This window comes from Schistocerca nitens, chromosome 12, assembly GCF_023898315.1.
Source record: "Schistocerca nitens isolate TAMUIC-IGC-003100 chromosome 12, iqSchNite1.1, whole genome shotgun sequence".
Classification (NCBI taxonomy): Eukaryota; Metazoa; Arthropoda; class Insecta; order Orthoptera; family Acrididae; genus Schistocerca; species Schistocerca nitens.
The window spans coordinates 28,101,274-28,114,900 of record NC_064625.1 but is presented as its reverse complement, the minus strand read 5'-3'; the positions used below and the strand labels follow the sequence as shown (position 1 = coordinate 28,114,900).

Sequence of the window (13,627 nt, the reverse complement as noted above, 5' to 3'; positions counted from 1 at the left end):
TTTTAGCTGCTAAGTCGCTGCTTCTCCATACGCGTAACCGGTTTCGACTTAATTGCGTGATCGGCAGACGCTATTGCGCCGTTATTCTAGTCGAACCAGCATGCGTCTCGACGTGTGGAGTATGAGCAATTCATGTACTACACACATCAAAAAAAGTTTTGCATCACCTCAGTTCTCATAACTCCGGAAGACAGACGTTGACTGTGGATATTGTATTACAGACACAGTCTCTTTGACTGCTCAGATATGTCGATAAATCCGCCCAAAGGTGTAAAAATTCATGCATGAGCAGCGCCCATTAGATGGAGGAGGTCCGACAGCCGATCAGTTCCAGTCATTCCACCAGAAAGGAGGTTCACGGCTCGTATTGTCTGTAGTTCAAGCATGCCTAGACGATGAATACCGCGGTTCGAACGCGTCCGCATTGTAACTATGTGCCAGGAAGGGCTCTCAACAAGAGAAGTGTCCAGGCGTCTCGGAGTGAACCAAAGCGATGTTGTTTGAGAGACAGGAACTGTCGATGACATGCCTCGCTCAGGCCGCCCAAGGGCTACTACTGCCGTGGATGACCGCTACCTACGGATTATGGCTCGGAGGGACCCTGACAGCAACGCCACCATGTTGAATAATACTTTTCGTGGAGCCACAGGACGTCGTGTTACGACTCAAACTGTGCACAATAGGCTGCATGACGCGCAGTTTCACTCCCGACCTCTATGGCGAGGTCCATTTTTCTAACAACGACACCATGCAGCGCGGTACAGATGGGCCCAACAACATGCCGAATGGACCGCTCAGGATTCGCATCATGTTCTCTTCACAAAGAATATAGGAGAGATTTCTGGGAACGAAAAAGAAAGACAGAAAAAAATTCCACGAGAACTGATTGTGTTTTAGCGCTCTCCTTAACGGGGAATTAACGTTAATAATATATATGTGCTGCTTTTATAAGAGAAGGTTTTCTTGCTTAATGAAGACCTCCCCAAAAGCAAATATATACACAAAATTTAAAAATAAACAAATGTGTTTCAGAAGAAATGAAAAACATGAGACTTTTTACAGTTCTATTTAACAGATCTGACCCCCCGTCCCCCCTCGCCATCTCCCCATCCGCCCCTCGGCACAACAATCCAGGCTACGTCCTCGCTGGAGCCGCTATCATTCAGTCAAGGAGCTCCTCATTTACCATCACAAGGCCGAGTGCACGCCACGTTTCAGACCTCTCACCAAGCAAAAATCGTTGGAAGTACCGGGAATCGACCCTGGGACAATGTCATTGCAATTAGCAGCACTGATGACTTTGTTAGCTACGGACAGGGTCAGACAATTATTTAATACTTCATTTGTTTGCGTCCACGAGCTGTATAAGAAGAAACGATTCCGCTGAGTCCACACGTCGTTAGAATAATATGCTTCATTCACTGCTAATGGGTAATTTCAAACTTACGGCGATAATCATTAGACTTAAATCGGCCAGTGTTGGTGAATAAAGTATCGTTAATCTTTCTTCGGTTAATGAGACTAGCGCTGATTCTTGGGCAAAGCGTTTTGTTGGCATGCGGTCATAAGGATCAATATGATACCTTTACTTTATAGTCGTATATTTTCTTTTTATGGAACACGGAGCGTGATAAGGTGGGTTCGGCTTGTGTTTCTCAACGACACGTGGTACCCGTATTGTACGTGCAGTCAGAACTCCATGGGCTGTCTGTGTAGAGGGGCGGCAGCCTTCTTAGTAGTCTGAATGACCGATCTGGCCTCGAAACATTGGCCAATATATCATAGCCGTGTTGACACTGCGCATGGCTCGAATCAAGGAGAAACTACAGTCGTTAGTATTTCCGAGGGCATGCAGCTCTACAGTATGGTTATTTAACATCAACAATAGCATAACAAGGATAGTGCAATATAGTTGAATTAAATAAGACGATACTAAGACCATTGTAAGGGGCAGTCAAATGAAAATGAGACATGAAAAAAATTGCTTAAACTCTTTATTATTTCAAAAGTAATCACTATAATTCTTAATACATTTATCCCACTTTGTGACAAGACGGTCAGTGGCTTAACGAAAAATTTTAGTGGTTGTCTTACGTTTCCCTTTTAGATATATGTTTATCCTAGACATCTTTAAAAATATGTCCTTCCGAATGTCTGTTACAGTATCGCATAAAAAAATTGAAGTAAATCGGTCAAGAGCATTTCCTGATTTTTATTGACAACGTTTCCTCTTTATATACAGGGTGATCCATTGATAGTGACTGGGCCAAATATCTCACGAAATAAGCATCAAACGAAAAAACTACAAAGAACGAAACTCGTCTAGCTTGAAGGGGGAAACCAGATGGCGCTATGGTTGGCCCGCTAGATGGCGCTGTGATAGGTCAAACGGATATCAACTGCGTTTTTTTTAAAAATAGGAACCCCGTTTTTTATTACATATTCGTGTAGTACGTAAAGAAATATGAATGATTTAGTTGGAGCACTTTTTTCACTTTGTGATAGATGGCGCTGTAATAGTCACAAACGTATTTGGTATCACGTAACATTCCGCCAGTGCGGACGGTATTTGCTTCGTGATACATTACCCGTGCTAAAATGGACCGTTTACCAATTGCGGAAAAGGTCGATATCGTGTTGATGTATGGCTATTGTGATCAAAATGCCCAACGGGCGTGAGCTATGTATGCTGCTCGGTATCCTGGACGACATCATCCAAGTGTCCGGGTCGTTAGCCGAATAGTTACGTTATTTAAGGAAACAGGAAGTATTCAGCCACATGTGAAACGTAAACCACGACCTGCAACAAATGGTGATGCCCAAGTAGGTGTTTTAGCTGCTGTCGCGGCTAATCCTCACACCAGTAACAGACAAATTGCGCGAGAAACAGGAAACTCAAAAACGTCGGTGTTGAAAATGCTACATCAACATCGATTGCACACGTTCAATATTTCTATGCGCCATGAATTGCATGGCGACGACTTTGAACGCCGTGTAAAGTTCTGCCACTGGGCACAAGAGAAATTACGGGACAATGACAGATTCTTTGCACCCGTTCTATTTAGCGACGAAGCGTCATTCACCAACAGCGGTAACGTAAACCGGCATAATATGCACTATTGGGCGACGGAAAATCCACGATGGCTGCGACAAGTGGAACATCAGCGACCTTGGCGGATTAATGTATGGTGCGGCATTATGGGAGGAAGGATAATTGGCCCCCATTTTATCGATGTCAATCTAAATGCTGAAACGTATGCTGAAATCCTACGTAATGTTCTACCGATGTTTCTACAAGATGTTTCACTGCATGACAGAATGGCGATGTACTTCCAACATGATGGATGTCCAGCACATAGCTTACGTGCGGTTGAAGCGGTATTGAGTAGCATAATTCATGACAGGTGGATTGGTCGTCGAAGCACCATACCATGGCCCGCACGTTCACCGGATCTGACGTCCCTGGATTTCTTTCTGTGGGGAAAGTTGATGGATATTTGCTATCATGATCCACCGACAACGCCTGACGACGTGCGTCAGCGTATTGTCAATGCATGTGCGAACATTACGGAAGGCGAACTACTCGCTGTTGAGAGGAATGTCGTTGCAAGTATTGCCAAATGCATTGAGGTTGACGGACATCATTTTGAGCATCTATTGCATTAATGTGGAATTTACAGGTATTCACGCTGTAACAGCATGCGTTCTCAGAAATGTTAAGTTCACAAAGGTACATGTATCACACTGGAACAACCGAAATAAAATGTTCAATCGTACCTACGTTCTGTATTTTAATTTAAAAAATCTACCTGTTAGCAACTGTTCGTCTAAAATTGTGAGCCATATGTTTGTTACTATTACAGCGCCATGTATCACAAAGCGAAAAAGGTGGTCCAGCCAAAACATTCATATTACTTTACGTACTACACGAATATGTAATAAAAATGTGGGTTCCTATTTAAAAAAACGCAGTTGATATCCGTTTGACCTACGACAGCGCCAACTAGCAGGTCAACCTTAGCGCCATCTGGTTTCCCCCTTCAAGCTAGACAAGTTTCGTTTTTGTAGTTTTTTTCGTTTGACGCTTATTTCGTGAGATATTTGGCCCGGTCACTATCAATGGACCACCCTGTATACACTCTTCCACTGCGCTTATACACTGATGAGCGGAAACTTTGTATGTGCTTAATAGCTTGTTGGTCCGTCTTTCGAATGAAATACATCACTGGTTGTGTGTGTCAGGTATCCAGCTGTTTGTTGGTAGATTTGAGGATATGTTTGGCATTAGATGTCAAGGCAGGGGTGATGTAATTCGTGTAAATACCGGGCCGCCGATTTGAGTACGCGGTGAAGGCGCCCATAGCGACCCAGATGGGCTCCATAGTCGCAGAGACATCAACGTGAGTTCACTACAATGCTTCTCAAACCAATGTAGTACGGTTCTGGCTCAGAAACACGGACAGTTATAATGCTGGGTTCGAATCTTAGCTGTGGCACAAATTTTAATTCATTGCTTCAGTTGAGACTCAGATATCTTCAAAAAATTTTATTTCGTCTTTTTTTTATGGTTGTGCCAATGGTCTTGCCGCAGTGGTAACACCGGTTCCCGTCAGATCACCGAAGTAAAGCGTTGTCGGGCGGGGCTAGTACTTGGATGGGTGACCATCCGGTCTGCCGAGCGCTGTTGGCAAACGGGGTGCACTCAGCCGTTGTGAGGCAAACTGAAGCCGACATTCGGCCGGGAGAGCGGTGTGCTGACCACACGCCCCTCCATATCCGCATCCAGTGACGCCTATGGGCTGAGGATGACACGACGGTCGGTCGGTACCGTTGGGCCTTCATGGCCTGTTCGGGAGGAGTTAAGTTCAGTTGTTTGTGGTGTGTGTGTGTGTGTGTGTGTGTGTGTGTGTGTGTGTGTGTGTGTGTGTGTGTGGGTGTGGGTGGGTGTGACAGCTGTAATTATTTACATACCCGCCGGTGGTGTGTTCATATGCAAAGCAAGATTTGGGCCCCGCCTTGCCTTCTGAATGCTTCGTAAGGCAGTGCAATACGGTCGCAAGTGGTGCTGGAGTAGACAAAAGCCGCGGCTGCTCTAGCTGTCACCGCGCGGCCGGTATGCTAACGTCCAGGAACGGCGCGGCGCGACAGATCGGCGTTCTAGGCGAGGTCGGGGAAAGGTGTGTGCTGTGCGCGGATATCAAGGCCGACGCCGACGCAGCGGCGGGCCGCAGGTCGTAAAGACCAGAAACCGGCGCTGGCGGAAGCTGTGCGCGCGTGTCTCCCGTAGAGCGAGAACGGCGCGCGCCGCGATAAAGCACCGACCGTAGCGCCCAGCCGCTGGTTCCCGAGTGGGGTCTCACACAGACCACAAAGTTACAAACATTCCACCGTATTTCCGTTATGTTGTCAAATGTCTTGGAAAGAGGTTATAGGCTCCACGTCTACGTCATTACACTGCAGTGCACAGTTGTTTGGCAGAGGGTTCGAAAGTACTCAGCTCCCACAGGAAAATAACTGAGAACAGTTAGTTTATGAAGACATTTCAGAGCAGACGGCTTCTATTTTGCATTCCGAATTCGTTTGAAGAGGCGCACATTCTATTGCTGATTGCACTTACTTAGTTTCTTGGAGGATGGCTCCTTCGGTTGACCTGGTCTTAATTTCTACTACTCTACAGCTATTAACCCATGACGTTGTTTTAAGTTGTCACCAAAAATCTCGAATCGTTCTTGACCGATTTACTTCAAATTTTTACACGTTTACGGTGGGAGATAGGCTACATATTTTGTAAAGTATATCGTATCTAAACATACATAAACTACGTAAATGGAAAAAGTTTTAGCAAAAATTTCGAAAAGTTCCTCATCGATTTACGTCAAATTTGACACACACACACGCACACACACACACCCACCTACACACGCACACACACACACACACACACACACACACACACACACACACACACACACACAAAGGAGGAAAATTTATTAGCCAAAATCTCACAAATTTCTTGACCGTTGACCGATTTACTTCAAATTTTGACATGATAGTCTAACATACATTCGGACACACTGAAACCTCCCCTTAGAAAAATTAATGAATGACTGTGCTGATAAACCTCTTACGTTATTTGATTTTCAAACAGCTGAGCAGATCTGAACGTACTCAGACATTTTGCTCTTTACTTATTCTCATCATCACTAAACTGACACACAATATTTTTTTAGCGCAACGCAATCTGACTTTCAATAATCCCTACAAAAGAATGGCCCTGACTAACGATAACCTATACCCTTCATAAATCACTTACTTCACAAAAATCTTCGTTACTCGAACTACTGCAATACAGCGAGCGCCAATACTAAATAAAAGATTCTAACTACTGAAGGCACTAACTACTGATAGGCATAGTTAGCAAATGAAAGATTTTGATAGAGAACAAACAATGTATTTACCTTAATAGTGTTCAAAAGTCATATATATATATATATATATATATATATATATATATATATATATATATATAAGGTCATGACATCCAGTCTTACAAATTTCCTTTTGCTGATGACACACGTCCAGATCGTCCGCTTAGATGTCTGGCATCAGTCTCTCCCCACATCCACCACTACTGGCGGCTCACCTCCAACTGCGCAACGCTACGCGCTGTTAACATCCAGCTGCCCAACACTACAATAGCCAACAACAATGCAAACCAGCCACAGACTGCACACAGCAGAGCCAGTGATTTTCCTACAGAGCGCTACGTGGCGTTACCAATAAAAAAACCTAAACAGCCTACTTAGAACACATACGGTACCGAACGTGGGGTTCGGAGGCTTTTCTGTAGGATAGATGGTGATCTGTACTTGCAGGCGTCGAAGTTACAATGAGACCCGACCGCCTCCTCTGGGTGCTTCAGTTTTGTCGCATGGCAATGAATACGATCGAGAGTGTCACTGGGATGTATGTGCCAAAAATAGACTTGCAAGACGTCATATTGGTTGGAAAAAAATAAAATAAATTACATATACACTGAACAACAAAAACATTATGAAAACTGCCCATCGCAACGTTGGATGCCGCCTCGTAGAGTTGCGGCCATGTGACGCAGTGAACAAAAGAACGTAAGCGGATCAGACGCGGACGGGGGACCACCCTAGAGAACATGTGGACCGAACATAGGGAAGTCGATTGAGAGAAGCGGACAGATTATTGTTATTACGAAGAGCCTTTGAAAATGGAAATTTGTGGTAAGGTCTTATGGGACCAAACTGCTGAGATCATCGGTTGCTAAGCTTACGCACTACTTAATCTAACTGAAACTAACTTACACTAAGAACAACACACACCCGTGCCCGAGGGAGGATTCGAGCCTCCGACGGGGGGGGGGGGGGGGGGGGGACCCGCCCGGACCGTAACAAGACGCCCAAGACCGCGCGGCTACCCCGCTCCAGAGCCTTTGAGCGAGTATCTCGAAAACGGTTGAGCTGTCGAATGTTCACGTGCTACTGTCGTAAACATCTACAGAAATAGGTAGGACAGTGAAGCTAACACCAGCTAAATGGTTGGACGTCCATGACTCTTCACAGAGTGTGGGGTTCGGAGGCTTTTCTGTAGGACAGATGGTCATCTGTTGTATATCTGCCGGAAAAGCACATTGCTGGTGCAGGCACAAATGTTTCGGAGCACGCCGTTCGTCGTACATTGTTTAGCGTGGAGCACCGCAGCAGACCACCCCTACGTGTTCAATGTCGGCACAACGACATCAGGAATTACGTTTGCGGTGGGCGCAGAACCATCGGGATCCGAGCGTCAACCAAAGGGCACGTGTCGGATCTTTGCGTGAATCACATTTTTGCTGCAGTAGGCCGATGGTCGTCTCCTGACAGGCCGTCACTGAGGTGAACGGTGGCACACTGAGCGATATGTCCTCGCCCTAAAAAAAAAAGGTATGTGTCCTCGGCGTCATACGCGGTGGCACGCCTCAATAAAATCGTTTCGACTTTCAAACGCGGGAATGCATCGACAGAAATTACGAAGCAGAGATTCTCAGGGAAGGAGGGGGACGAGCAGTAGCTGACCTGCGACTGGATGCCACAAACAGGTTCCGCAGACCGGCGGAGTGGCACGCAATGGCAGGGGCGGTGAGGGGCTGCCCGCTGCCGCAACTAGACCGCCGGCTGTTGGCGGTTGGCAGTGCTGGACGCCACCAGCAAGCAGAAACGATGTCATTCTTCCCCACGACGGGCAGTTGTGTCTCTGCCGGGAAGAGGCGGTGCGGGCAATTAACCACTCAATCACGGAACCGTTTTTGCCGGCCAGTGTGGCCGAACGGTTCTAAGCGCTTCAGTCTGGAACCGCCTAACTGCTACGGTGGCAGGTTCCAATCCTGCCTCGGGCATGGATGTGTGTGATGTCCTTAGGTTAGTTAGGTTTAAGTACACTACTGGCCATTAAAATTGCTACACCAAGAAGAACTGCGGATGATAAACGGGTATTCATTGGACAAATATATTATACTAGAACTGACATGTGATTACATTTTCACGCAATTTGGGTGCATAGATCCTGAGAAATCAGTACCCAGAACAACCACCTCTGGCTGTAATAACGGCCGTGATACGCCGGAGCATTGAGTCAAACAGAGCTTGGATGGCGTGTACAGGTACAGATGCCCATGCAGCTTCAACACGATACCACAGTTCATCAAGAGTAGTGACTCGCGTATTGTCACGAGCCAGTTGCTCGGCCACCATTAAACAGAAATTTTCAATTGGTGAGAGATCTGGAGAATGTGCTGGCCAGGGCAGCAGTCGAACATTTTCTGTATCCAGAAAGGCCCGTACAGGATCTGCAACATGCGGTCGTGCATTATCCTGCTGAAATGTAGGGTTTCGCAGGGATCGAATCAAAGGGAGAGCCACGGATCGTAACACATCTGAAATGTAACGTCCACTCTTCAAAGTGCCGTCAATGCGAACAAGAGGTGACCGAGACGTGTAACCAATCGCACCCCATACCATCACGCCGGGTGATAAGCCAATATGGCGATGACGAATACACGCTTCCAATGTGCGTTCACCGCGATGTCGCCAAACACGCACGCGACCGTCATGATGCTGTAAACAGAACCTGGATTCATCCGAAAAAATGACATTCTGTCATTCGTGCACCCAGGTTCGTCGTTGAGTACACCATCGCAGGCGCTCCTGTCTGTTATGCAGCGTCGAGGGTAACCGCAGCCACGGTCTCCGAGCTGATAGTCCCTGCTGCTGCAAACTTCGTCGAACTGTTCGTGCAGATGGTTGTTGTCTTGCAAACGTGCTCATCTGTTGACTCAGGGATCGAGACGTGACTGCACGACCTTTTACAGCCGTGTGGATAAGATGCCTGTCGACTGCTAGTGATACAAGGCCGTTGGGATCCAGCACGGCGTTCCGTATTACCCTCCTGAAAGCACCGATTCCATATTCTGCTAACAGTAATTGGTTCTCGACCAACGCGAACAGCAATGTCGCGATACGATAAACCTCAATCGCGATAGGCTACAATCCGACCTTTATCAAAGTCGGAAACGTGATGGTACGCATTTCTCCTTCCTACACGAGACATCAGAACAACGTTTCACCAGGCAACGCCGGTCAACTGCTGTTTGTGTATGAGAAATCGGTTGGAAACTTTCCTCATGTCAGCACGTTGTAGGTGTCGCCACCGGCGCCAACCTTGTGTGAATGCTCTGAAAAGCTAATCATCTGCATATCAAAGCATCTTCTTCCTGTCGGTTAAATTTCACGTCTGTAGCACGTCATCTTCGTGGTTAGCAATTTTAATGGCCAATTTTAATGGCCGCACCGAGCTTACCTGATCTTATGCCCTCAAATTTTCACCTTTTCCACTCTCTCTCTCTCTCTCTCTGTCTCTCTCTCTCTCTCTCTCTCTCTCTCTCTCTCTCGAAACACATTGATGGAATTTCCTTTCCGGATGAAAATGCGCTCCGACGAGACTCGAGGGGTTCTTCGTCTCAAAACCACGTGATATCTACAGTAAAGCGTTGTAAATAGTGATGGAGGATACATTATTGATGACTAAAGGCTCTTTTTTGTGTATGACTCGTGCTTATTAAACTTGTGAAGAAACGCTAATGCATCAACGTACTGTATTGCCAGTCTTTCCTTATACCTTACCTCTATGTTTCTCAGAATTTCGATCATCTTGAACTATTTTATACTGTCTGACGCTTTTTACAGGTAGGTAACTCGTACGAACCCGTAGCGTTAGAACTGACTATTAGGCGCCTTTGCGTTTCCTGAAGCCAATCTTCACGTAACATATACCCAGTTTTCTCTCTCATAATTCTGTATAATACTCTTGTCAGCAACTTAGTTGCGTGAGCAGTTAAAGTGATTTTGCCATAATTCTCACAGTTACCTATCCTTGCTATCTTTGTCCTATGGGTATAGTTCTCACAACCCCAGTGTTACGAAAAGTGCCTTCCAACAAATACAGTAGCTTACCGCTGCTTGCAGCTGTGTCCAGATGCAGATCGTGTACGTACCGCGTTACGTCAGCTACGTTGTTGCTCCACATCACCGTTAGGCGCGGCTGCCGCTATCCCACAAACGAGATAACTATCGCATACATTCTCCACTGTAGTAAACACATTTGCAGGTAGCTGGTCACGCGATCGCCCGTACTTCCTTGTCGACTGCAGTCTCTCTTGGTTACTACGCGGAAGAGATCGAACCTAGTTAGTCACTCACATGTCCCATAAATTATTTACCCGATTTCCATCGAAATGATGAGGGAACTAGTCAGTTTACATGCTGTGTGTTTATTATTTATAGCCTCAATAATTGTTTCAAGAAATCTGTTCGTATTCGTCTCGGGCACCACAACCCCGATCTTGTACAGGGGTACTCCCCTGGACACCGGTATTGTACAGCATATTTCATGACAGGTGGATTGGTCGTTGAAGCACCATACCATAGCCCCCACTTTCACCGGATCTGACGTCCCCGGATTTCTTTCTGTGGGGAAAGTTGAATGATATTTGCTATCGTGATCCACCGACAACGCCTGACAACATGCGTCACCGCATTGTCAATGCACGTGCGAACATTACGGAAGGCGAACTGCATGCTGTTGAGAGGAATGTCGTTACACGTATTGCCAAATGCATTGAGGTTGACGGACATCGTTTTGAGCATTTATTGCGGTTATGTGGTATTTACAGGTGATGACGCTGTAACAGCGTGCGTTCTCAGTAATGATAGGTTCACAAAGGTACATGTATCACATTGGAACAACCGAAATAAAATGTTCAAACATACGTTCTGTATTTTAATTTAAAAAACCTACCTGTTACCAACTGTTCGTCTAAAATTGTGGCACATATGTTTGTGACTATTACAGCGCCAGCTATCACAAAGCGAAAAATGTGGTCCAACCAAAACGAATACGTAATAAAAAATGGGGGTTCCTATTTATAAATACGCAGTTGATATCCGTTTGACCCATGGCAGCGCCATCTAGCGGGCCAACCATAGCTCCATCTGGTTTACCCCTTCAAGCAAGACGAGTTTCGTTCTTTGTAGTTTTTTTCGTTTGACGCTTATTTCATGAGATATTTGGCCCGGTCAGTATCAATGGACCACCCTATATAATGAGAAATGAAGGACCATCTGTAGGGAATGCTTGCGCGTTACGAGGCCGATCGTGACGCTATTTTATCGGAGATCGACAAAGGCTATGAAACTTGAGTTCATCACTTCGAAATGTAAACACCACCTCTCCGAAGTAAAGCTGAGGAACCGAGCGGGCACACACCTTCGAGTACCCAGCCGTTGGACGAGGGCACTAGCAATAGAGACGTCCGGTTGCGCAGCGAGATGTTCGATTGTGATCCGTCGATCACCTCGAACGAGAGTCTCCGCACGATTAGCTTTTCAGAACATTCACACAAGGTTGGCGCCGTTGGCGACACCTACAACGTGTTGACTTGAGGAAAGTTTCCAAGCGATTTCTCATACACAAACAGCAGTTGACCGGAGATTCCTGGTGAAAAGTTGTTGTGATGCCTCGTGTAAGGAGGAGAAATGCGTGCCATCACGTTTACGACTTTGATAAAGGTCGGATTGTAGCCTATCGCGATTGCGGTTTATCGTATCGGGACCTTACTGCTCGCGTTGGTCGAGATCCAATGACTGTTAGCAGAATATGGAATCGGTGGGTTCAGGAGGGTAATACGGAACGCCGTGCTGGATCCCAACGGCCTCGTATCACTAGCAGTCGAGATGACAGGCATTTTATCCGCACGGCTGTAACGGATCGTGCAGCCACGTCTCGATCCCTGAGTCAACAGATGGGGACGTTTGCAAGACAACAACCATCTGCACGAACAGTTCGAGGACGTTTGCAGCAGCACGGACTACCAGCTCGGAGACCGTGGCTGCGGTTACCCATGACGCTGCATCAAACACGGCAGCGCCTGCGATGGTGTACTCAACGGCGAACCTGGGTGCACGAATTGCAAAACGTCATTTTTCGGATGAATCTAGGTTCTGTTTACAGCATCACGATGGTCGCATCCGTGTTCGGCGACATCGCGGTGAACGCACATTGGAAGCGTGTATTCGTCATCGCCATACTGGCGTATCACCCGGCGTGAAGGCATGGGGTGCCATCGGTTACACGTCTCGGTCACCTCTTACTCGCATTGACGGCACTTTGAACAGTGGACGTTACATTTCAGACGTTTAACGACCCGTGGCTCTACTCTTCATTCGATCCCTGCGAAACCATACATTTCAGCAGGATAATGCACGACCGCATGTTGCAGGTCCTGTACGGGCATTTCTGGATACAGAAAATGTTCGACTGCTACCCTGGCCAGCACATTCTCCAGATCTGTCACCAATTGAAAACGTCTGGTCAATGGTGGCCGAGCTACTGGCTCGTCACAATACGCGAGACACTACTCTTGATGAACTGTGGTATCGTGTTGAAGCTGCATGGGCAGCTGTACCTGTACACGCCATCCGAGCTCTGTTTGACTCAATGCCCAGGCGTATCAAGGCCGTTATTACGGCCATAGGTGGTTGTTGTGGGTACTGATTGCTCAGGATCTGTGCACCCAAATTGCGTGAAAATGTGATCACGTGTCAGTTCTAGTATAATATATTTGTCCAATGAATACCCGTTTATCATCTGCATTTCTTCTTCGTGTAGCAATTTTTAATGGCCAGCACCTGTGGGAATTTCATGAAACGAAAGGGGCTGAAGCGAGAGCTTTTCACCGTGCCCATCAACAAATTCCGCATTCTTTCAACCGAAACTGGCTGAGAAGAAAATGCGTTACATTACTTACTGAACGCTGCTCGTAGCTTTGAGAGCCAGGTGCGAACGCGTAGCAGTCTGCAGCGCCCGGAGGCTCGAAGCGAAGGAAAGCAGAGCTCGCCGTACGAGGCACGGGGTTTCGCTGTTCTCTTATTCCTGCTTTCCGGAAGGGCGCCACCCGCTGTTCCCTGGTGACGGGACGTACGCCGCCCCCGTCGTGGGGAAAGCGCCGCTAGTTTGGCTCAGTTCAGGGCGATGGAAATTCCGGCCGATACGAGTGTGGTGCGTC

General features: G+C 46.8%; 1 protein-coding gene and 1 pseudogene across 1 annotated transcript in view; one reads left to right on the top strand and one right to left on the bottom strand.

Moving 5' to 3' along the window:
- LOC126215049 (peroxidase-like) overlaps positions 1 to 13,627 on the bottom strand; it is a 276,437-nt gene that overhangs the window by 249,167 nt on the left and 13,643 nt on the right. The gene's annotated exons all lie outside the window — the stretch shown is intronic.
- Positions 4,573 to 4,690, top strand: LOC126215431 (5S ribosomal RNA; annotated as a pseudogene).